The sequence below is a fragment of the Chelonoidis abingdonii genome, chromosome 7 (assembly GCF_003597395.2).
Source record: "Chelonoidis abingdonii isolate Lonesome George chromosome 7, CheloAbing_2.0, whole genome shotgun sequence".
Classification (NCBI taxonomy): domain Eukaryota; kingdom Metazoa; phylum Chordata; order Testudines; family Testudinidae; genus Chelonoidis; species Chelonoidis abingdonii.
This window is the reverse complement of record NC_133775.1, coordinates 2,417,519-2,439,057: the sequence shown is the minus strand read 5'-3', so window position 1 is coordinate 2,439,057 and position 21,539 is coordinate 2,417,519. Positions and strand designations below refer to the sequence as shown.

General features: G+C 53.7%; 2 long non-coding RNA genes across 2 annotated transcripts in view; both read left to right on the top strand.

Moving 5' to 3' along the window:
• Positions 1-21,539, top strand: part of LOC142047075 (uncharacterized) — a 381,985-nt gene that overhangs the window by 233,126 nt on the left and 127,320 nt on the right. The window lies entirely within an intron of this gene.
• On the top strand, positions 1,398-12,787 carry LOC116816414 (uncharacterized). Its single transcript, XR_004371716.2, has 3 exons — positions 1,398-2,399; positions 7,898-8,068; positions 10,657-12,787. It is a non-coding gene; the product is annotated as an uncharacterized LOC116816414 (long non-coding RNA).

Here is a 21,539-nt window from a genome sequence, read left to right as displayed (position 1 = left end):
ATACTCAAATATGCCAAATCAGTTCAAGTAAGCAACTGTGCATTGCTTTGTACACCAACTTACATCTGTTTCTAATCAGCTAATACACAATGTTTAATTCTAACATATTTACTTCTCAGCATAATTCAGTATATTGAGGCAGACCTCAGCATGAAGAGTCCCAGAAAATAATTACCAAAACCCAATTAACAAGTGCTGGGAGAAAAATATGGGGCCAATTTTTGTTCTGTTACATGAGTGCAATCCCATTATGTCCTGGAAGGTAGAATATGGCTCAGTAATGCTGTTTTACAAAAGGTCACAGTTGTTAAGGCACTTCTTTAGCAACGAAATCTGTTTTAGTATTGTAGTTAGTAAGCAATAGTATGCTTCATTTCCACAGGGCTGATGTTAGTATTCATGACAATCTCTTCAATGTCCTAATAAAGCAACTAATCTCTCTGGGACAACAAACAGCTTTAGACACCTCTTTTCTCTATCATATCCTAAGCTTATCAGGTATATTCAAGTCTTATACATATCATAATCTTTGGAATCTACATTTTGGGCTTACCCAAAAGGTCCTCCAGTATAGGGGCAGCCGTATGTATTTTGCTGCCCCAAGCACAGGAGTCAGGCGGCTTTCAGTGGCATGCCTGCAGGAGGTCTGCTGGTCCCGCACCTCTGGTGTATCCGCCACTGAAGCCACAGGACTGGTGGACCCAGGGCTGTAGCAACAAAGAACGTGGCCCCCTCAGAACATATGTCCAGGGCCCCTTACCGAAAAAGTCAACGGCATATTTCGATGACTTTGCCGCATCTGAGATCACAAGATTCCAAGTGTGAGCTCCACATGGTACATACAAGGCACGGTCATTTATTTCTCGGGCTCAACTAGGGTCGCTATCACGTACAGGGTCCCCCCTCGCCGCTCCTCGTGGGAGCCGACGCACTACGCCTCCCAGCGCCCAAAGGACGGGAACTCCTCATCTCCGGCCGCCCCTGCCGCACACCTGACAGGCTCCCCACCGCCAGCGGGCCCCAGGCCCTCGCCCCACCCACCCCGCAGCGGGCCCCTCGCCCCAGCCCGCCTTCTGCGCAGCCCCCGCAGTTACTGGAGACCCCACAAAAACTTCCCTGGCGCCGCTCCGCGCCGGGCCCCAGCACCGCGGGCAGTGGCGGTGCTTAATCCCTACGACACCCCGACCCCGGCCGGCCTTGACCAAGCAGCGCCCCCCACTCCGCCCCCCGGCACCTACGTGGAGCAGCGGCCCCCGCTTGTCTTTCCATGGGCAGCAGGCTGGCGAAGGAGGCGATGGGCGGCAGCGCAGCTTCCCCGCGGCCCCGGCCATAGCGCGCTGCGGAAGCGCTGGCTCCGGGCAGGCGGGGGGGGTCGCGCAGCCGGGAGCTCTCCGGGACCGTCGGAGTCTAGGGCAGCCGGGCCAGCTCCCCAGCTGTTAACATCCACAGCGCGCCCTGATTGGCGCGCACCTGCTTGGATATTCACAGGCATCCTCAGCCCATTGGCCACAGCGACGGAGAACACGCCCCCGGCCTTTAGGCCACGCCCCTCCCTCTGGATGCGCGCAGAACCCAGTGCGAGAAGTCTAACGAAGTCGGGCAGCAGGTTGGGGGGGACTCTGGGGTCGGGCCAGTGAAAGCCTGGCCCGGCCCGGCCCGTCTTTTCCCTAGATCAGTGCCCCAGGCCAGCTCCCAGGGCGGCTGGAGCCGTGGGGGGAGCCGGGAGGAATGTTGTTGTGGGGTTCTGGGCTCTGTGTGGGTCCCGGGGGGGGGAGGAAGCGGAGTGTGCATTACAGAAAGGGGCCCTGCACGGCCCATGCAGTGCGAGTGACTGTCTGGAGTCCCCACTTCACTTGGGGGCCATGTGCCTGCCTTGGGCTCCTCCCCACGCTGAGAACTGCCTGAAAGCAGACCCGGGGCCTGAGTCCTGGGTGTGTGCAGCAGGCTCGGCAGATGGTAGTCCAGGATAGCATGGCCTGATGCTGCTGGCAGGCGGGAACAAAACACCCTCAGCAATGCACCTGCCAGCCCAGGGGTGGGGGACAAACTTCGGGGTGTCTGTGAAGCCAGGAGCAGGTGACACTGACCCCTGAAGAGACCATCAGCCAATACGGACCAGCCAGCTTGTGAGGACTGGCCCAGCCAAGGCCCCGCTGGGAAGGCCCAGCCTCCAGCACCCTCCTTTCTTGGTCTGAGTTGGGCTGGCCTCACTCCAGCCAATACCAGGAATGGCTTTTTGACTGTTGAGTTTGTCTAGAAGCGATAAGGTTATCTCCTCAGGCCTGTCCCGCTCTGGGGCTTTCCATCTCTCCTACCTTTCGAAGAACTTGGGCTTGAGCCCTCTGCTCCTCAGGAGCCAGAAGACTATTTAAACGGGAATAATAATGCTACCTACAAAGGTAAATGCACACAGCTTCTCTGGCCTGGATCCAAAGTTACCCTACCAGTTGCTGTCATCACTTGACTTTAATTATAAGGGTGGAGCACTGCAGTAAATGAGTGCAGTAATCCACAGGGAAAACAACTATGCAAATCTTTCCCCTTTTACCAAGAACTCCTGGACTCATTTCCAAAGCATGCACTGGCGTCTGCCTGGACATCAGCTGGCTGCTTGTTAGTTCAGAATCCTGTTTGTTATCTAGAATAAATTCCACCCACTGGGTTGAAAACTGGAAAGTCCTTCTCCATGGCTTTGGCATTTTAAAGGCCACACGTGCTCCAGCGTGGGGCGCGAGGGCGTTTCTCCTGAGCTGCACGGATGCATATTTCTGTGACGTGCTGCTAATCCTTTTATTATGAAGTATTATTTGTACAGGGCCCAACTATGGAGGCCGCTGCTGCCCCAGGATCTTGCAGAGAACAAGACAAAATGGCCTGGAGCCAGAGGAAGGAGCAGACTCTAGTTACACTTGGGTTGTCCTCCTTTCCCTTGGTTTGAGTAGCTTCAGCCCTGCAACATTGGCTCATTTTCCGAGAGCGAAAGAGCCGCCAGGTGGGACTTGCATCTATTGCTGGTAGGTCTCGGCAGGTGGAATATTTCTCAGGCGGTTGGTGTAATTCGTACTCTGGGCATGTTGAGAGGCCCGGCCCGAGGTCAGGGCCCCGCTGTGCTAGGTGTGGGACAGACTCAAATGCAGCCTCAGAGAGCTCATAGTTTGGACAGGAAGCGTCATCCCCAATGTGCAGCTGAGGACAGGGGATCAGTGACTCTCCTGCCATCACACCAGGGGTCTGTGAGAGCTGGGACTTTGAACTAGGAAGGCTTGTCCAGCGCCTCCACAAGGAGAGAGACACCAGCCTCCCTTTAAATGCCTTCACAGACCCTCTGTAATGGACGCTTTGATTTGTGGGAGCTGGTGGGACCCGGCTGGAGATCAGCCCAGGTGGGCCCCTGCGAGTCCCTGCGGTAGGTGCTACCCCGATGTGTGTGGGTTTCAGATGGGCCCAGCTGGGCAGGAGGTATCTGTGTGCACAGCCCTCTATTGACAGATGCCCAAGAGCTCCATTTGGGAAAGGAGAATTCTCTCTCCAGCCACTAAACCAGGCTGTAAAGAAGGGGGCATTAGATAAGATCAAACAGCAGCAAAGCAATTGAAAGGCAAACAGGACGGTAAAGTGGAGGATGAATGAGGTGGAGAGAAGAAAGGGTTAAAGATTAGCTCTGCTCGTGCAGACCTGCCCCAGTTAGAACAACCTGGAAGAGGAAAGCTGGGGTGGCTGCTCCGAGGGGCGCTGGCACCGGTTGGCACTATGCTTGCACCTGGATCAAGCCAGGTGTCGCCCAGTGCCCAGGCGCTTGGCCGGAGACAGAGCTCGGTTACAGTCTAACTAGGCAAAGGAGGCCTCAGCCCCATCTGACACTCCAGGAAAGTGAGGCACAGCGAAGTTCAGTGACTTACCCAAGGTCACATGGGAAGTCTGTGGCAGAGCCAGGGAATGTCGCCAGCCCATGACCCACCTCAGGGACAGCCTCACAGCTGGCTCCCTTGTCATGGTGTGGCCCCTTCAGGGCTCAAGAGTCCTTTATGCCCTGGGCCCCAGGGTGGAGAGTGGGACAGCCCCAGTAGGCCCATGAGCCCCATTTCCTGCAGCAAGCGCTTGTGTTATAAGTACTGGCTGCCCAAGGGGCCACGGTCACCATCTCTCATGGGGCTAGAACCAGCCGCCCCCTTGGGTTTATTTTCTGCTAACGAGGAACTGGGGAGCCCCTGAGTGGCAGCAATGCTGGGAACGCTGCCCCAGCATCTGCCTGGGCCTCGGCAGGATGGGGGCCTGGGGCAGCCGCTGTCCTAGGGGAAGATGCTCTGTTCGATTGGGTGGGGCAAGGCTAAGAGTTCCCCATCTTGGGCCAGCCCAGCAGCGCCTAACGTCATGGAAAGCTCCTGCCCAAAAAGGAATCCACCATCTTCCACAACTGAAACACAGGCCAGGACTCCTCCGGCTGCTTGAACCAGGGGCAGAAAGGTGGCTGTGGGGTTGGCTACGAGTCTCGGGGGGTGGCTAGATAGGTATGGGGCTGGATGGAGGGGTGGATAGACAGACAGCATCCGCTGGCTGAGGTCTCCTCTCTCCTAGAATAGGTGTGGGGCTGAATGGACAGACAGCCTCTGCTGGCTGAGGTCTCCTCCCTCCACGTATGGCAGGGGGTCTCAAACTTTTACACTGGTGACCCTTTCATGCAGCCAGTCTCTGAGTGCGACCCCCCCTTATACATTAAAAACACATATTTAATATTAAACGCTATTATAAATGATGGAGGAGAAGTGGGTCTTGAGGGTGGAGGCTGATGGCTCGCAACCCCCCACGTAATAACCTTCTGACCCCCGGAAGGGTCACGGCCCCCAGTCTGAGAACGCCTGAGTATGGGGATGCAGGGATGGAGGGACTGGACAGACAGACTGGGGTGGGGAGGGGAAGGATGGAGGGATGGACGGACAGACTGGCAGAGAGGGGTGGATGGACAGACAGAGGGATGGACAGACAGACTGGAGGGGAGGGGGTGGACGGACTGACGGATGGGGAGAGGGTGGATGGAGAGCTGGGGTTGGATGGACAGACTGATGGGGAGGGGCGGATGGACAGATGGACAAACGGGGAGGGAGGGGGTAGATGGATGGACAACTGGAGGGATGGATGGACAGATGGGGGGATGGACAGATGGGTGGACGACAGACTGACGGGGAGGGGGTGGACTGACGGAGGGAGGTGGAGGGGGTGGATGGACAGCTGGGGGGATGGACGGACACACTGGCAGGGAGGGGGTGGACGGAGGGATGGGGAGGGGGTGGATGGACAGACGAACAAGGAGGGATAGACAGACTCATGGGGAGAGGAGGGATGGACAGACGGAGGGATGGAAGAATGGAGAGAGGGCGGAGTGGACGGACAGACGGACGGGGAGGAATGGATGGACAGACAGAGGGGTGGATGGACAGATGGAGGGATGCGGAGGGGGTGGAAGGATGGACGGATGGGGAGGGATGGACGGACGGATGGATGGGGAGGGGGTGGATGGAGAGACAGGGGTGGATGGACTGATGGGGAGGGGGTGGATGGACAGATGGAGGGATGGATGGACAGATGGATGGACAGACAGAGGGGTGGACGGATGGACTGCTGGGGAGGAATGGACAGACAGACTGGTGAGTAGGGGGTGGACGGACTGACGAATGGGGAGAGAGTGGATGGACAGCCAGGGAGGTGGACAGACGGAGAGGGAGTGGATGGACAGACGGAGGGAGAGGTGGACAGATGGATGGAGAAGGGGTGGATGAACAGACGGATGGGGAGGGGAGGGATGGACGGACAGACTGATGGGGAAGGGTGGATGGACAGAAGGACAAACGGGGAGGGAGGGGGTAGATGGACGGACAACTGGAGGGATGGATGGACAGAGGGGGGGATGGATGGACGGACTGGCAGGGAGGAGATGGACGGACAGGTGGACAGACAGACTGATGGGGAGGAATGGATGGACAGACGGAGGGGTGGATGGACAAATGGAGGGATGGATGGACAGATGGAGGGATGGGGAAGGGGTGGAAGGACGGACGGACGGGGAGGGATGGATGGACGGGGAGGGGGTGGATGGACAGACGGGGTGGACGGACGGACGGACTGACGGCGGGGGTGGATGGACAGCTGAAGGGATGGATGTACGGATGGATGGACAGACGGAGGGTTGGACAGATGGACTGTTGGGGAGGGATGGACGGACGGAGGGAGGGGTGGATGGACAGATGGGTGGACGGACTGACGGGTCGGGGGTGGATGGACAGCTGGAAGGATGGGTGGATGGATGGATGGATGGACAGACGGAGGGGTGGATGGATGGACTGTTGGGGAGGGATGGACGGACGGAGGGAGGAGTGGACGGACAGCAGGACCTCCCCCACCCTTGGCACTGAGAAGCCCCCTCCTTCCGCCACTCTGAGCCGATCCCGGGGAGCCGCCCAGGGCTCAGTCCCGGGGCCCCGCAGCCCAGCCCAGCGCAGAGGGAAGCAGAACTCCAGGGAGCTTCAGGCCAGACCGGAGCCACCGGCTCTTATCGGCTCCTGGCAGCTTTCCCCCCTGCGGGACAGACACAATGTTATCAGCCCGGCGAGATTCGCTCCCACCTGCGCCCTCAGCCGGGCTGTGCCCCGGGAGTCAGCCCCCTCAGCCGGTTCACTGCCAGGGCTGGCGGTCAAAGCCTTTGCTCTGCCCAGGCCCAGAGTTCAACCCAGGCCCGGCCCAGCCCACTGCTGCCGGCGGGACTCCCAGCCACTGGAACAGCGCAGCACAGTGCAGCTCCCCGCACGCCAGGGCTGGGCCGGGGCTGTGGCAGTCAAGGCCTTTTCTCCTCACTGGCTGTTAGATTTGTTGTGAAGTGACAGGAGATTCCCGGGAAGGCCCGATGTGGATGTGAACAAATCTTGTGTCTCCATATCGGGGGTGGGGGGATCGGGGGACTGACTCCGGGAGCTTTTGCAGTTGTTCCCCAAGAGAAGCGCCTCAGAGGCTGGTTGATCTGGGCAGCCCCTTCCCAGGCGAACAACGCGTCCAAAGGGCACGTGGGACCCCAAGGCCCTGGGGTTTGGGGACCCCCAGACCTTCAGCCTCGCAAGCCATGTGGTTAGCTCCTCAGACTGGGATTTCATGTTTTCTGAATGAAATGAAGCAATACCCAGAAGTGCTCTTGGTTAATAACATTTAGCGTTTGTAGCTAATGTTGCATCTTCTAGGCCTGTGGCCCCATTCCCTTGGGAGGGATCCAGAGCATTAATAATAACTGACGCCAATAACATCAGGCCGCAGTATCTTTTCAGAAGAGAAAACTCCGTCTCCTCTGACTGGGAGTGAGAGCGTCTGGGTTATTTTCTAGGACCGAGAAGAGTTACTGCTCTTCGCAAGAAAAACTTCATACAAGAGAAACCAGTGTGCAGATTCTCCTAGTGTGTACACACCATACACGCAGAACAGCATACAGTACAGCCGGTTACACACACACACACACACACACACACACACTACAGCCGGTTACACACACACACACACACACACACACACTACAGCCGGTTACACACACACACACACACACACGTCCTCCCCTCTGGGCTGCCTGCTCCCCTCGGAGGTGGTTCTGCTTTGATCTCTGTCTGGCCCTAGTAGCACAAGTTCAGCCCTCCTCGCTCAGGCTGGAGGCTGGTTTGCTGTGGGGCTCTCTCGGCCCTTTGCCTTTCTCTTTTATACCCGTTATTTTTAACTCTGCCTACGCAAATCCCAGATCCGGAGTGAGCAGCAGCCCAGGGCCAAGGGGAAATGGACTTGGTGCAAATTTCCTGCCCTTTTTACCTCTCTTCCTCTATTACATGCTAACGGCAACGTTTTTTTCCCTGCTTAACTTTCACTGTTACAGGAAAACTGAAAGCAGCAGGCTGTGTGTGCAAGCAGGCGGGAGGGGCCAGGCGGCACTGACGGACAGGAGGTTACGCCAGCCGTGCTGGGGTTTGGTGGCTCAAGGGGACCCATGGAGACCAGGGGGCTGCTGGGAGAAGCAGGGAGGAGTGGACATTCTCTGCTGCAACAGGTACAACCAACCTCCCCACCACCACACACACAGACACCCAGCAACACATACACCCAGCCTCCCTACGCACAGCCTCCCATGCCCAAAGACTCTCACACGTCCGTCGCACAGGAATGCACACAGGAACACACCTGTGAACAGAAACATACATGCTCACCTGCAAACCGCATTCCTCGCACATTCAGACCCTGCCGTGAAGGCTGATCTGACACACCCCAAGGAACACGCAGGGGTTAATAATGATTAGCATTGCGGCCAGTCACTGGGCTGGGAGCTGCACAGATGGAATGAGGACAGTGTCTGACCTAGCCATCCCAATGGAGCCTAGGTGTGTCACAGTGACATCAGAAAGGTTTTGAGGAAAAATGGGGCACGTGCCCTTCTCTGGTTCTTTATGATGAACACCTTTGCCAACCCCAAATGTTCAAAAATCACGAGATTGGCTTTAAAATCACAAGAGGATGTCAAAGTAGTAGGTTTGGTTTGGTTTCTTTTTATTTGCCTTCTGCTTTTGGAGCCTTTGGGGCACAGTGGGGTCACATTTTGAAGCTTTATCCACAGCCACAAGGGCTAGAATTGTACTTTTCCTTTAAGAACAAAGGGCTGAAATTGTCACCTACCCACGTGACTCCAGGAGCTGGGGCTTGGAGGAAACCAATATTATCATGAGACTCATGACAAAATCATGAGAGTTGGCACCACTGGAGGAATAGAAAAGGCTGGGAAGAGGGGGGATTTTTCTACCTTTTTTCCCAACCTTATGGTCTGGGCTCCCCTGGTTTTGCTTGGGGTTCGGGAGTATATATTGGGCACTCTTTCACCCTGTAACTAGACGTGTGTGCAGGGAAGGGCTGTGAGCCATTAACAAAGATGCTCTTTCTCCCAGATGTTTATTAGGCATTATAGTTAAAGAGGATTTACCAAAACCAAAGAGTTTTGACGACTAAAGCGCCTATCCCCTCTCTGCTGTTCAGTTCCTTGTCCCTGGTGATATTTGTAACTTGACTCTTTCTCCAGTTGCCATAGTGTCATCCAGGGTAGATAAGACCTGATTTGTAAAGTAAAAAACAAGCAGAACAGAACATGCACCAAAATAACCCCAAACCCATTGCCCTTTCCAGGATTCCTTCTTATGGGAACACAAAGGGGAACAGCCCAGTTCCTCAAAGGGATTTAGGCTCCTAAATTCCAAAGCCCGGTTCAGATGCCCTTCACTTTAGGGCACAGCGAACATCTCATCCCTTCTTGCAAGCGTTTGCTGAGGGGCTTGAGGTGCTGCGGGTTTGCTTTGGGGAATGTCTTCTTGATTTTCAAACAGTGGCTGTGATACTGGACAGCGTAGAATGGCCCTGTGATGCTGCATTGGCTGCATTTAGAAAAGTGATCTCTAACCAAGGGCAGGCAGCGTGTTGTAGCTGTGTCAGTCCCAGGACATTAGCGAGAGAAGGGGGTGCGGGGAAAGCCCATATCCTTTATTAGACCAACTTTGATTGGGGAGAGAGATCAGCTTTCAAGCTTATGCAGCTTCTCCAGTCAAGAGCTCTCGCTACTATAAACAAAGGTGAAATTTAGCCCTGTGCAGTCAGTTAGGGCCCGTCTGCATGTGGAAATGGACCAGAATAGCTAATGCAAAATAAATCACTTTATTCAGGAATAATTGGTGTGCTTCCAAAAAGGATAATGATTCTGGAATAACATCACTTTTATTCTGGAATAGCGTGTCCACACAGAGATCTATTCCAGAATAGCTGTTCTGGTCAGTTTCTCCATGTAGACAAGCCCTTATGTGTTATTAACACCCATTGGGCAGTGCCTGTGTCCTGTACTGACTCTCTGAAACATGAGAGGAAGAATTAAAATCTATTGTGCAAAGACATTCCGTGAGTAGGAGCTTTGAGCTGATGAGATTTTTCGTAACACTGTATCTCCTTATTTGTCATAGTCTTATAAACACTGTGTAAAATTGGTGTGTGTGCATCCTGTGTGTAGCATACAGACAATTAAAGAAATCACACAACATACACTTACCCAACACACTAATGGTACAACATACCCATTTGCACACCCACTCAGAACACCCGTAGCGTACAATCAGACCCATGCAATAGGTTGCTACTATGATGGTAATGAAAGACAACAGACAAATAACACACTCGGATACCCTGTAGCGACACACTGCAAACAGACAGACACACAACACACACATTTATCCGCACACAGTGTCCACATGTGCGCCAGACACAGAGCACGCACTCAGCCTCCCAAAAGCACACTCCGAAATTTGAAAGGTCCATTCTTGGGAGCAAGCCGCTTTCATGTGGCTTTACATAAAGCTTTTTCATTGTGTTCCAGGAAGTGGCATTTAATTATCCAGCTTTCATATTAGGAAATAGGCTTGCAACACATCACAAAAGGGACTTTTTCCCTAAAGCCAGCTTGTGTGCTGCTGCGATTAGCAACTCTCTTGGGGACGCCAATTCCAAAATAGACTCGCTCACTTGTTAGAAATAATGAAATGGGGATAAATTAGGAATAGAGATAATCTGATTCCAAGCCCAATTCCTCTTTTTGTTCTGTGTCTCCAACAGCTACAGGGTTAGGAGTGGAGGTTCGATTCTGATTGGCACTTGCCTCCTTTGGAAATGACCTTCCGTGATGAAACAGTCTGTGGCGTGAGCTCATCAGGACGGCATCTGAAGGGACTTTGGAGAGAGGACCTCAGAGTGCTCCATCTATCTAACGGCTTCACCTGATCATCCATATAAACCATGTGCATCGGCTTCCTAATGAGCACCTTTCTTGGCAGGGGATGACTGAGGGGCTTCAGTTTTACAGTGGTTCACATTCTGAGCTCCTCCCCTCACACACACTCTGGATTTACAGGGGGTGAGTGAAAGCAGGATCTGGCCTACTGGGTATGAAGAAGTCAGGAAGCAGGTGTAAACAGCAAACCCAATTAGCAGTCACAGGGAAAGGGTGGTTTGCCACCACCCTGTCCTTCCCAGCCAGGCAGAGTGAGCACAAAAGGCCAGCACAGGAGCGTGGTGGCCTGGGATGCCCGCGTTGCACTGGTGCAGGGTGCAGGGCAGTGGCAAATTGGGCCATGGGTGTGTAAAGCCAACAGTGTCTACACTACATTCAGCCTGGTGGAAATGCCCAGAGACCTGTGGGCATGTCCTCTCATGTCAAGGCTGGATTTGGCCCTGCTGGGCAGGGTGGGGGCAGCACACACTTTCCAGCCAGTAGCTGCCTGGAGTCTCAGCCCATTTTGTCCACACACCTTGGGCCAGAGTCATCCCGGGTCCAATTCTAGGGGAGCCCTTTGCCCTGCTGCTGCTCTCATGCACTCCCATGGGAATGACGCCTCTGGAGCCCACGGAGTCACCCCAGCATCACTCGGGATTTACAGCAGCCTGAGTGAGAGCGGGACTGGGCTCCGCGGAGTCACATGGAGAATGAATTTGGCCCTAATTATTTCCCTAAAGCAGCCTCAAGAGCCACTGTAGTTTTTCAGCCACACCATCAGAGGCTCTTTCACCTGCACATCTACCAATGTGATATTTGCCATCAAGTGCCAGCAATGCCCCTCTGCCATGTACATTGGCCAAACCGGACAGTCTCTACGTAAAAGAATAAATGGACACAAATCTGACATCAGGAATCATAACATTCAAAAACAAGCCGGAGAACACATCAATCTCCCTGGCCACTCGATTACAGACCTAAAAGTCGCACTATTACAACAAAAAAACTTCAAAAACAGACTCCAAGGAGAGACTGCTGAACTGGAATTAATTTGCAAACAGGACACCATTAAATTAGGCCTGGAAAAAAAAAAAACTGGGAGTGGATGGACCATTACACAAAGTAAAACTATTTCCTCATGTTTATTCCACCCCCGCCACTGCTCCTCACACCTTCTTGTCAACTGCTGCAAATGGACCATTTTTTTCATTACCACTCCAGAAAGTGTTTTTCCTCTACTGCTGGTAATAGCTCACCTTAACTGGTCACTGTCCTTAGAGTGTGTATGGTAACACCCATTGTTTCATGTTCTCTGTGTGTGTATATATATATATGTCTTCCTACTGTATTTTCCACTGCATGCATCTGATGAAGTGGGCTGTAGCCCACGAAAGCCTATGCTCAGATAAATGTGTTAGTCTCTAAGGTGCCACAGGGACTCCTGTTCCTTTTGCATAGTTTGTCAGAGAATCTGCTCTCCCCTTGCTTTTCTCCAGTAGCCAGAGACTGGAGTGGTGTTTTGTGTTGTGTATGTCTTCCAACCACAACAAATATATAATTCAATTTCTCTAATCCCCTTGGCTGTGGTATTTAAACAGCAGGCATGGTCCTGGCACTCCACGCCAAAACCAACACTACTTCAGCCCAGATAACTCTGCAAGCAAACATGCCACCGAGGCCGTGCCAAGCTGCAGCAGAAACCCTATGGGGCAGCTGCCAGGGGGCAGAGAGGGGCAGAATCCACTGAGCCTGCCTGGGGATGGGATTGGGGTAGAGTGACCAGGTAGCAAGTGTGACAAATTGGGACACTTATTTTTTGGGGAGGGGTGGAAATTGGCACTGGACGAGGTAGTTGAAAAGCTGATGTGTTTTCAAGAGCTCCTACAAGCAAGGTTTGTAAAACAAAAAGTGAAAATGAAACCTCGTTTTCATTGTGGAGTAGTTTGGCTTTTTGGGCAGAACAGTCCAATTATCATTGTTAATAACAATTTATCAGTAACTGGCGCTGGGGGACTTTTTTGGTCAAAAAGTTGTAGGGTTTTTAATTGAAAACAGCTTTTCAATCAAGCCAAACTTTCTTTATTTTTGCACTTTGTTTGAACTTTTGTATTTTTTTCAATGACAATTTTCAGAATGAAAACTTGTGTTTCATTTTAAAAAATGTGGTTTGGGGTTTTATTTTTCAAGGGTTTTTTGTCCCCTCCTGCCTCCCTTTCTCTCTTTTTTTTGCTTTTCCCCCCTGAAAAAGAGCAATGAGAAAAAGTGAAGAAACCATCTTCCAAAACCTGAGGTTTTAAAGTCCAATCTGCAACTAAACACATTTCATTTTATTTCATTTCAAATTTTTGTAATAAAATCAATGAAACTGTTCATGAAATTTGCCGAGTGAGATGACAACCATTCAATTCTTGTGAAACTGGAATTCTATTTTGGACCAAACTAATGATCCTGACCAGTCGGTGTATTCCATGCGTTTGTGATCACGCCCAGGAGCGCCTGTCTCCCTGCCATACGTGGCGAGCCAGTGCGTGCTGCAATGAGCTCAGGCTAAGGATGGACAGACAGCCAAACAGGCCAGAGAAGAGGGCCTCTCTAGCCCGGCCAGCCCAATTCCCCATGGAGCGGACAACATGGCGGAAGCAGGATGTGCAGGTGAAGAGGAGCAGTGCTCTGCAGGTGAAGCAACTTCCAGAGCTTTCCATTGCACTCTGGAAGCGATGGGGCAAAGCAGGGAGCTGAGACCAATCAAGGTTCTGCTAGTCCCCAGCCTGGCCACACGCCCTGCACAGTTTGCTCGCTCTGAGCACAGATTTTTTTTTTTTGGTCACGTTCAAAACCGCTGTGACTGAAATGACATCACTAGGCACATTGCCAGCAGAGCGGGCAGTGTATTGGGGGATATTTATAAACCCTGCCACAGCTGTTCCTTCTCAGGTGTTTGCAGAAGCTGCACCTACCATCACCAAGTTAAACACCTGGCACAGATTAGATCTGGGGAGTCCCAGAGCATGCAAACAAGAGCTGGGCTGGAGCAAATCTCCCAGGGCTGCTCCTGAGCCAAGGGAGTTAGAGAGAGTGGAAGCAGGTTCCTTATCTGGCTGTTATCTCTGTCCTGTCCTGAAGCGCTCCTGAGCTTTCTCTGGGGGCTAAAGGAAGAGGCAGGTTTCCAGGAAGAGTATTAACCCAGGCATTCCAGGCATTTTCACGCTGACGGATCCCAGGGGCACTATGGCCGACGCTGGTGAGCTCACAATACTCAGTATTTGCATAATGCCCCAGAGACAAGTGATTTAGGTGAGAATCTCAGCTTTCATTGTTTGCCAAAAGTAACTTTCCAGCCCTTAGAGCTGTGGAGAAAAGCTTCCAAACATGACACACATGTGAGCAGCAGACAGAAAGAATAGGCCGTGTTTCAAAATCTCATGATTTTGAGGCTAATCTCAGGATTTCTGAACATTTAGGGTTGGTGATACTGCATGGGACTGATGCTACTCTCAGCAACGAATGCAGCCTCCGCCCCAGGGATGGATTTAGTTGTTTTTTCACAGTTCTGGGCAAACCCATAGACCAGCTGTAAGAGACCTACCCATTTCAGCTGAAGCTGCAGGGGAGGCGGTAGATGAATGGTCTAAACTGCAATCTAGCCGGTCTGCTGGGACTAACACTGCTTCTCTGGTAGGAACGATTTCATGGGGATTAGCTCACATTGGCCCCTAGAGTCACAGTGCACAGACTGTTCTCACCGGTGCATCAGCTCAGATCCTCAGCTCAGGGAAATCGACGTGGCCCCATTGGAGACAACTGAGCTACATCAGTTTACACCAGCTAAGGATCTGTCCCAATAGATAATACCGTGTTTTTGACCCTATATGTTTTTAATTATTGTTAGAGTGTTTCTGTCACAAATAATCAAGTGACGGTCCTTATCTGACCCCATCACTGCAGCATATGAGCACCTCACAATCTTCAGTATATTTATCTTCACTCACTCTTGTGAGGCAGGGAAGTGTTATTATCCTCCTTGTACAGATAGGAGCTGAGAAACAGGGAGTCTGTGGCAAAGCAGGGAATTGAACTCAAGGCTAGAGGGGAAGTGACAACAGCTACAAACATAAACTAAATTAATGTAGCAAATGAAAGAAAGGGGAAACTAACACTAATGAATGTATATCAGAAGTTAGAAATTGTAGAAAATTGATAAAGGAAGCAAAAGGACACAACCAGAAATCTATGGCCAGCAGAGTTAAAGAAGTAACATTCTAAAGTAAGAATGAGTTTTTAAAAATATATTATGGAACCAAAAGAATCCTGACAACAGTATTGGTCCTTTTCTAGATGGAAATGGTAAAATTAACAATACCAATGCAGGAAAGGCAGAAGTGTTCAATAAATATTTCTGTTCTGTATTTGGGGAAAACACAATATCACAAGATTTTCTTTTCATTCATTAATATCTCTGGGGGATGTTAAACAGAAGCTACTAAAGTTAGACATTTTTTAAATTAACAGGTCCAGATAACTTGCACACATGAGTTTTGAAAGAGCTGGCTGAAGAGTTTGCTGGAATATTGATGTTGATTTTGAATAAATCTTGACACGCTGGGGAAGTTCCAGAAGACTGGAAGAAAGTTAATGTTAGGTAAATGGGATGACATGAATAATTATAGGCCTGTCATTCTGACATCAGTTCTGGGCAAGATAATGGAGCAGGTGACATGGACTCAATTAATAAAGAGTTAAAGGAGGGTAATGTAATTAATCTCAACCCACATGGATTTATGGGAAATTGATCCTGTCAAACTAACTTGGTATCTTTTTTTGATGAGATAACAAGTTTGGTTGATAAAGGTAACAGTGTTGATATAATACACGCAGACTTCTGTAAGGTGTTTGATTTGGTGCCACAGGACATTTTGATTAAAAACCTTGCACGGTATAAAATGGACTCATATCTGGATAAATGATAGCTCTCAAAATGAGCAGGAGCGTTTCCAGTGAGGTCCCACAGGGATCGGTTCTTGGTCCTACGCTGTTACACATTTTTATCAGTGACCTGGAAAAAAAATCAGCCATGGGGCAAAGGGCCTTTCCCAAGCTAGTGCTTGTCCCTCTGCTGCATGCAAGTTGCTCAGCCCAGCATCGCAGACAAACACAGGCCGGGCACATTATCTTCACCACGGTGCTTAGAGGTGCCCAGCTGAACTGCTGCCAGAGGAGCTGCTGGGCCCAGGGTGACCAGATGTCCCGATTTTATAGGGATGGTCCTGATATTTGAGTTTTTTTCTTATATAGAAGCCTATTAGCCTGATTTTTCACACTTGCAGTCTGGTCACCATAGCTGGGCCAGTGCCCCACACTGTGCAGTATCCCTGAGCAAGCTGCCCCTGCGAAGCACCAGCCAGCTCAGAGAGTGCAGCTTGTGAATACTGAGTTAACCAGCCAGCCAGGTTCTCATCGCATACCCGTCCCTGTGGAATCTGCGCTCGCTACGTCCTAAATGTGCAACCCAGCAAGTCCTGCATCCTCACCCTGCGGGGTTAGTGTTCAGTGGGCACCATGGTAGCAAAGGGCCCAGGCTGGCTAGGCCTGCTCTCCCCGTGCCCAGACCCCGCTCTGGCATGTGCCCACTGGGTACGGGCTGGGCTCCTCCCTGCCTGGCATGTGGCAGGATATCCCCGCGTGTCTTTCCCCGAGTGTGCTGCATGCACCCTGGCCAGCCTGGCTGTGCTGTCCCTGTAGGGAAGGGCTGCCCCATTCCAAGGCTCACACCCTGGCAGTCAGGGAGTGCCAAACACAGGCCACAGTGCAGCTGGTTCATTGTCAGAGTGTAGCTGGGTGCAGGCAGGCCAGGTCAGTGTCATGGCAATGGGTCGGGGTGTAGCTGGGTTGGGTGAGTGCCATAGCAACGGGTGAGAGTGTAGTTGGGGTATAGCTGGGTCAGGTGAGTGCCATGGCAATGGGTCAGAGTGTAGTTGGGGTATAGCTGGGTCGGGTGAGTGCCATGGCAATGGGTCAGAGTGTAGTTGGGGTGTAGCTGGATTGGGTGAATGCCATGGCAATGGGTCGGAGTGTAGTTGAGGTGTAGCTTCGTTGAGTGAATGCCATGGCAATGGGTTGGAGTGTAGTTGGGGTGTAGCTGGGTCAGGTGAATGCCATGGCAATAGGTCGGAGTATAGTTAGCGTGTAGCCAGGTTGGGTGAATGCCATAGCAATGGGTCGGAGTGTAGTTGGGGTGTAGCTGGGTTGGGTGAATGCCATGGCAATGGGTCGGAGAGTAGTTGGGGTGTAGCTGGGTTGGGTGAATGCCATGGCAATGGGTCGGAGTGTAGCTGGGGTGTAATTGGGTCGAGTGAGTGCCATGGCAATGGGTCGGAGTGTAGTTGAGGTGTAATTGGGTCGAGTGAGTGCCATGGCAATGGGTTGGAGTGTAGTTGAGGTATAGCTGCGTTGGGTGAATGCCATGGCAATGGGTCAGAGTGTAGCTGGGGTGTAGCTGGGTTGGATGAGTGCCATGGCAGAAGTCAAACTGTAGCTGGGTTACTTGAGCACCATGGAAACGGGTCAGACTGTAGCTGGGACATAGTCCAATTGGGTGAGTGACAACACAATTGGTCGGAGTGTAGCTGGGATGTAACTGGGCTGCATGAGCATGATGGCAACTGGTCAGAGTGTAGCTGGGGTGTAGTTGAAGGGTGAGCACCATGGCAACGGGTCGGACTGTAGCTGGGGTGTGGCTGAGTCAGGGTGAGCCCCACGGCAACGGGTCAGACTGTAGCTGGGGTGTGGCTGAGCCAGGGTAAGCACCATGGCAACAGGTCGGACTGTAGCTGGGGTGTGGCTGAGTCAGGGTGAGCACCACGGCAATGGGTGGGACTGTAGCTGGGGTGTAGTTGAAGGGTGAGCACCATGGCAACGGGTGGGACTGTAGCTGGGGTGTGGCTGAGTCAGGGTGAGCGCCACGGCAATGGGTCTGACTGTAGCTGGGGCGTGGCTGAGCCAGCGTGAGCACCACGGCAATGGGTCGGATTGTAGCTGGGTGTGGCTGAGTCAAATCAGGGTGAGCACCACAGTCCGAGTGTGTGCACGGGAGATGGATGAAACTGGAGCAGGCGGGCCGTTGGTGGGTTTGCCAGTAGCATGGTCCCAGCTCCCCCAGGGCAGACGTAGCGGAGAGAGCGAACGCTGATCTGACACTGTGTGGAGATACCTTCCCAGGGAGAAAATCCCAGGTACCCGCGGGCTCTCGACCCCCATGGAGAAAGGCCGGCCAAGGACCCAGGGCTGGAGGCTGAAGCCGACAAATTCACTCTGCGATCAGGGAGGACAATTAACTGCCAGACCCAAGCACCAGGGTGGTGGCGGCTCCTCCGTCCCGTGAGGTTTTCAGCCCAGCCTTTGTGGAAGAGGCTTTAGCCAAACACACATTCCTGGGCTCAGTCCAGGGGTGCTGGGGTGGGTTCCCTGGCCTGTGTGACGCAGATGGTCACATTAGATCCATGGTTCTCAAACGCTTGTCCTGGTGACCCCTTTCACATCGCAAGCCCCCGCGTGTGACTGCCCCCAAATGAAAAACACTTCTTTATATATATTAACACCTGGATAAATGCTGGAGCAAGGCGGGGGTTGGGGTGGAGGCTGACAGCTCGCGACCCCCCCATGTAATAACCTCACGATCCCCTGAGGTGTCCCGACCCCCAGTGTGAGAACCCCTGACCTAGATGATCCAATGCTCCCTTCTGGCCTGAAACTCTGTGGAGCCACTGCCGGGCTGGGCTGGGACAGGAAGCAGAGCCCAGGGGCTGCTGGGGGCAGAAGCGCTGCCAGCTTTTTTGCCATCCTCGACGGCAGAAGGTCCTGCCCCCAAAATGCCGTCCCCGACAGAGGCGGCAGAAGCTCCGGCCACCGCGGTCACCGCCCCCCATAGGTTAGTGCCCTGGTCGCCTAATGGGTTGCACCGGCCCTGGGTGGGGGAGCTGCGTGAAGGCAGGTGCATCCAGGAATGTGCAAATCAAGCCAGTGGCTACCCAGACAGTGCTGCCAGCAGCCTCTTGCTGGTGTGACTTGGAATCCCCAGGGGCCTCCGCCACAGTGTGCATGCAACACAGACCCCTCGGGGCACTTCCCATACTGCTCCTCACACGGTGCCCAGGCCAGCGTGCAGGGTGCATGCAACTCCCCACACCTCTCCTCATGCAGTGCCCAGGCTGGCGTGCAGGGTGCATGCGACTCCCTGCACTGCTCCTCACTCAGTGCCCAGGCCAGCCTGCAGGGTGCATGCGACTCCCCACACCTCTCCTCATGCAGTGCCCAGGCTGGCGTGCAGGGTGCATGCGACTCCCTGCACTGCTTCTCACTCAGCGCCCAGGCCGACCAGCAAGTGCATGCGACTCCACGCACCGCTCCTCATGTGGTGCCCAGGCTGGCACGCAGGGTGCATGCGACTCCCTGCACTGCTCCTCACATGGTGCCCAGGCCAGCCTGCAGGGTGCATGTGACTCTCTGCACCACTCCTCACACAGTGGCCAGGCCAGCACACACCGCCCAGGATGCAGCAGCAGCCTGGGATTGTTTTCTGGCCTCCACCAGGGCAGGCAGCCCCTGTCCTACCCTCACACTCGGGTGGTGTGTAGAAATAGGAGAGCCCCACACAAGTCCTTCCCCACCCCATAGCCCCAAAACAGCTGCTGGTGCCAGAGCGCAGGGCAATCGCCCAGCACCTGCCAGCAGTGTGCTGCATGTGCCAGGGCAGGGATCAACCCAGATATCAGTAGTGTAGGGGGGTCCTTGCAGTGCACAGGGACTATTTTAAAACCCACTGCAGGGACAGCCCTTGACTGGGTGTGCATCAGAGGAGCAGCCCTGAGTCTGGATAGTGTCAAGAACAGCAGCTCCCTCTTCCTGTCTCCATGGTCCTTGCTTGGATCCACCTTTGCTCAACACCCGAGGCTCCCCAGCTAGCCTGGCCCACACGCCCGCCTGTAAGAACCAGCTGGCTGAGTCCCTCCTCCCCGAAGTCCAGGCTGAGCTGCTGCTGGCGCTTGTCCCGCATGGAAAAGAAAATAAGGTTCGGATGTTGCCTCCCCAGCTGGGAGAGGAAAGTCTTTCCAGCAAAACACGTTTTTACTTCATTACCCAATGGAACCAGCACTGGAACCCCCTGCCCCCACCCCCACCCCGCTGCCCTTCTGCTCCCAGCCAACTGGAGGATTTTCCATCCAGATCAAAGCAAAACAGCACTTTTTTCAGAGCCCCCTCATGACCTGGTACCTGCACTGTCCCCAGCTTGTGCCTCGTTGCTATGGAAAGAGACAGGAGCTGCTTGCCAGACTGGCTCCCCCTTGTCAAGCCCGGCTGGAAGAGGTGTGGGATGGCTGGGCCCGGCTGGCATCCGGGACTATCAGTTACGTACGTTACAGAAGCACCAGTTGGGATCAGGCCCCCACTGTGCTGGGCGCTGCACAGACACACTGAGTCTGAGACTGCCCTTGCTGCCAAGGGCCGGCAGTCTAATTAGACACGCACAGGATCCTCCTCCCCACACTACACATGGGGAACTAAGACCCAAGGAGATCAAGTGACATGCCCAGAGTCACACAGTGATGCAGTAGCACAGCCAGGAACAGACCTGAAATCCCAGCTGGAGCCTTAGCAATTTTTTCACCCTTCCTTTCCTGCTTTAGTGGGTACAGCTGGGGTCCCCCACCTCTGCCCACTGCCAGTGTGCCCCCCACCTGGGCAGATTCTGCTCTGTGGGCTGCCCAGGCCCTGGCCTCTGTACCCAGGCTGCCACAAGGAGGACCCTTGTGCTGTTGTTCTGAGACATGTGCACCGGCCCACGGGGAGGGGGATGGAGACTCAGCAAACTCATTTTGCACAGGGGCCACTGCCCAGATCCCGGGTGTGTTGCCCACAGGTGCATAGGATCTGGTGCTGCAAACGACAGCCAGCACCGTTTCGGAACCCAGGGCAGAGCTCGGCCCTGATGTCAGGCCACTGGTTCCCGAGGCAGGCAGCCAGACCAGGCTTTCCGGGTGTAGTTACTGCTCCCACCGCTCAGCCTGGCCGCACTGTCAGAGCTACACCGCCCAGCTGGTGCATTCTGGGAAATGCTCTGTCAGACAGCCCGGCGGGTGGCCAGGAGTGGGGAGGACTGTGAGGTTCTGTCCCGCCAACCAATGCCCCGTGAGACGAGACCTGAGAGGAACTCATCACACAGACAAGGAGATGGGCCCCTCCGGACTGCAGAAGGGCCGTGCTAGGGCCCCGCCCCAGCCCAGCTGTGTGGAAGCCACATCATGAACCGACAGGAATCATCACCCCCAAACTGGGCTCCCATCTCCAGCAGTGTGGGGAACCAGCCTGTACACCTCCATCGCCTGGCCCTCCGCCCCGGGGGGGCAGGGTAGCTGGCTGCCAGGAGCCCCAGATCCTCCCGCTTTCTGGAGGAGGAGAGACCTGGTGCCTGGCTGGAGGACACTTCAAAGGGCCAGTGGGGCATGGCTGGCAAACAGCCAGAGCTTCCCAGCCCTCCCCATGGCTCTGGCCTTAGAGGCTATGGGCCAAGTAAGTGCTGATAGGGGCTTTAATGCAGAGTTGTGTGATCTCCCTGTGGCTAGCGAGGCGCCGATGGGGGCCCTTTCCCAGGGACACATGGCTTGGCCCAGGAGAGACAGGAATGCCTGGTATGGAGAGCAGCTACCTGGTGGCTGCCCAGCGCTCTGGGGAT